This window comes from Chenopodium album, chromosome 19 (genome assembly GCF_948465745.1).
Source record: "Chenopodium album chromosome 19, dcCheAlbu1.1, whole genome shotgun sequence".
Classification (NCBI taxonomy): domain Eukaryota; kingdom Viridiplantae; phylum Streptophyta; class Magnoliopsida; order Caryophyllales; family Amaranthaceae; genus Chenopodium; species Chenopodium album.
The window spans coordinates 13,785,043-13,788,871 of NC_137852.1; the positions used below are offsets into that span (position 1 = coordinate 13,785,043).

At 39.5% G+C, this 3,829-nt stretch overlaps 1 pseudogene; it reads right to left on the reverse strand.

The window, feature by feature from the left end:
* Positions 1–3,343, reverse strand: LOC145596181 (putative receptor-like protein kinase At5g59700 pseudogene; annotated as a pseudogene).
* Positions 3,344–3,829: the final 486 nt, after the last annotated feature.

Below are 3,829 nucleotides of genomic sequence, written 5' to 3' on the forward strand. Positions count from 1 at the left end.
TTAGAGAAAGAATATGTCACCAGTGTATAATGTGTATAATTAAGATAAGTCGAACAGTTCTAAGTGGAGCTTTGTAATCAGATTTAAGTCTTTAACCTCCATATGGCAAATAAATAACGATTTGTGCAGCATTTACCTGCAACAGCTCTTAAACTTTGGCTCATACAGAAAAGAGCATAAAAGAATGAATTAAACCAAAACAAATCCTCTGTACAACAAATTAACCTGTCTTCATTTGTGCAATTTCAAAGTATGCCGGAGTGGATAGTCACCACGTACACTAACAGTGGATGGCGCTAACATAGCTATCACCTCATAGTACCATTTCTCATTTGTGAGAAAACTGTATTCATCGAAATATCGACAATATCTGCTGCACTTCCCATGCTATATTGTCTGGTGGAAGGAAGACTTTGTAGTGGTTGTTCGTCATCAACTTGCAAAGAGACGTCATCACTTCCTTGTGAAGAGGCTTCGTCTTCCTGTAGCTGCAGCGCATTTTCCAAATTCCAGAGCACTTCTCCCATTGTAGGGCGATCAAGACCACATTCAGCCAAACACTTTTCAGCTGTCTCTAAAAACTTTCTTAGAGACTCAGGTTTTATTTGACCTGCAAGATTTGGATCAATTATTTTTTCCAACTCCCCTTTCTTCTGTGACTTGGTTGCCCATTCCACCAAATTAACCATCTCACGAGGAAGGGTTGGGTCAATTACTGGCCTCCCACAGAGAACCTCATACAGGACAACACCAAAGGAGTAAACATCTGATTTTTCAGTCAGCTGTTGTCTTATGAGATACTCCGGATCTAGGTAGCCAAAGCTGCCTTTCACAGCAGTGCTAACGTGCGTGTGATCAAGATCAGGACCAGCTTTTGATAGACCAAAATCTGCAACTTTAGCCATCAGGTTCTCATCTAGCAGTATATTTGCTGACTTAACATCACGATGGATGATGGGCTTTGCGGACCCTGTATGAAGATAATAAAGACCTCTGGCTGAACCAATGCATATCTCAAGTCTCTGTTTCCAGCTCAAGATAGGATTATCAGAGCCATACAAGTGGCTCTTAAGCGTCCCATTTTCCATGTACTCGTACAACAATATCATCTCATTATGCTCATCACAGTACCCAATTAGAGCCACTAAATGGCGATGACGGAAGTGCGATAGCATTTCAATTTCAGTCCGAAATTCATTAATGCCCTGTTGAGAATCGGGATTTCCCCTCTTTACAGCAACCTCTCTATTATCATCTAGCACCCCTTTGAACACCTTCCCAAAACCTCCAACTCCAATGACCAAGCTTTCATTAAAGTTGTCAGTGGCTTTTTTAATGGCAGCAAAAGAGAAACGATAACCATATTCAGAGGCTCCCTCAATTTTGTTTCCGTTTGCATTGGAATATGTCCTCTTTCTCTTCCTGATCAGGAAGAAAGCTAAACCCAGAATCATAATAATAAACACAACCCCAACGGATAAACCCACTATCAGACCAGTTTTGACCTTAGCACTCGACTTCAAAGATGCAGCATCGACATCAAGAAAACCCTTTGAGTTACTTATTTTCATGATCTCAAGCCCATTAAGCATGGCATTGGGGTAAGAACTACCATCATTAATAGTTCCAATACTCACAGTGAGAGAAGTACTATGAGTATCTCGCACAGAAACATCTAGATAATAAGGAGAACCCAATTTATCAAGTTCAAGATGTTTATCAGCAAACCAGGAGTTGATATAAACATTAAACATCATCTGACCCAATGACTTGCTAACTATATCACAGAAATGAAACCGAACCAAATATCTGAAACCCGGATCAACATCGAAATTCCAAGTCATATTCAAATTCAAAGTAGGATCAAGTTCAGAGTTCAACTTACTGGCAGTTCCATACACTAGAGGAGGAGCAATTTCAGGGGTCGACCCACTTCCTGTGTAATTAACAGCCTGTGCCTTTGACAAGAACTGGACAAGATTTTGGGTTCTTAAGAAGGTTCCATCAGGGACCCAATGCCGGGAGAGTGTATCATTTCGAGGGCTAACTGCGGTATTCCCCATATTCACCCTAAAGACAGTCTGCAGAGCTTGCTGCAAGAGGTTTTCACTCGAGCCAGGAGAATCGACGGTTCTGACACTATGTGGGATGAGCTCATCAGGAACAGAAACTAGTTCCAGGGCATTTAAGAATGCAAAGGATCCAGATGATGGGGTGATAAGAAGAACAAGGTTATCTGATGTTATGTTCAAAGAATACTCCTTGACCACAGGAGTAACCTCATCTAGTTGAAAATTCCTCAAAAGGGTGAAATTCTGAGCTGAAACTGAGAATCTAGCAAGGCTCATATTATAATTCTGGGATGCAAATGGGAAGAAATGAAGGCGAATCCAGTGACGGCCATGTTTCGAAACAGAGAAAGTATAGTTAGAGTTTCCGGTAAAGATTTGAGCAGTTTTATACAGATCTGAAGAATCTGAAGCTGGGATTGAATTTGAGCTTGTATTAGCCCAAATTTTTTGAGAGGTTGAAAGAACAACACTAGAATTCACATTTGATTCACCCAAGAAAACTCGATCACCCACTGAAGCATCAGTGGATGATCCACAATTTATGAGAAAATTATCAGCTGGGTCAAACTCTAAGGAGCATTTTATCAAACACATAGCAAACAATACCCAAACGCGAAACTTGAACTTAGCAAAATACATGATTACCTTAGCAACCAACCTCAAAACATCAAATCAACAAATACCCAGGTCACAAAACCAACTAATCAACCCCAAAATCAGCTCAAACCAACAAAATTCAACCAAGCTTCAAACTTAATACTTCTCCAGATTTCTTCAAATTTCAACCTCCAATCAGCAAACCAACAAAAACCCAGTTCACAAAACTAATCAAATAACCCAAAACCAAGCAAAATTCGATCTGGGTAATCCTCAAATTTATTTAAATTTCAATCTGGAGTAAGTTTGTTAAAAACACCCTCAAACTTCAAACATATACAATCAAAATTATACAAGGAAAGCGACAAGAGCAGTTCAAAAAGATGGGATAAAGTCAATATAAATAAAATAAAGAACGAATCATAACAGTAATGAAAAAGACTGACAGATTAAGTGAATTGGTTAGCTAACCTTAGAGGCCCCATTAAAAGGATAATGGAGGAGAAAATGGAGTAACGGTGATGTAGAAAGATGAACAAGTAGTAGTAGGAATTTTCTAAGGGGTTTCCAAAAGACAGCATAATTTGTTGTTTTTTTGGGGGGATTAAAAAATGGGCGGCGCTTTCAGGTGCGGAAAACGCGTAGTTGGGACAACAAAAGCAGAAGTGTCGGGAAGCGTGAATATTGTGGGAGGATATGATATTAGTTGTACAATTTTGTACTGGGTTGGGTTGCTGAGATGACTGCTGGCCTGCTGCAATGGACTGGCTGTTGTTGAGCTTGCACGGTCCCCACAATAGTGTCACATGTGGTTGTAATCTTGTATCTATTGTTTATTTTGTTCTATGTACGATGTATGTGGTTTGTCAAGGTTGCTCAACTTGAGTCGAGTCGAGTCAATCAGACTAGACTCATAACAAGTTGTTAGGGCCTGTTCTCTTACGTTGAAATTCAGTCAGTTCAGCTGAGTTCAGTTCAAGTCAGTTCAGTTTAGCTCCCAATTTTCTTCTCTTATAAAATATTCGGTTCAGTTTAGTTCAGCTGAGTTCAGTTCAGCTGAGTTCAGTTCAGCTGAGTTCAGTTCAGTTCAACTGAGTTCGGTCAATGAGAATAGACCCTTAAACATATGATTTTTTTGGTTTTTTTATTTTTTTATTTTT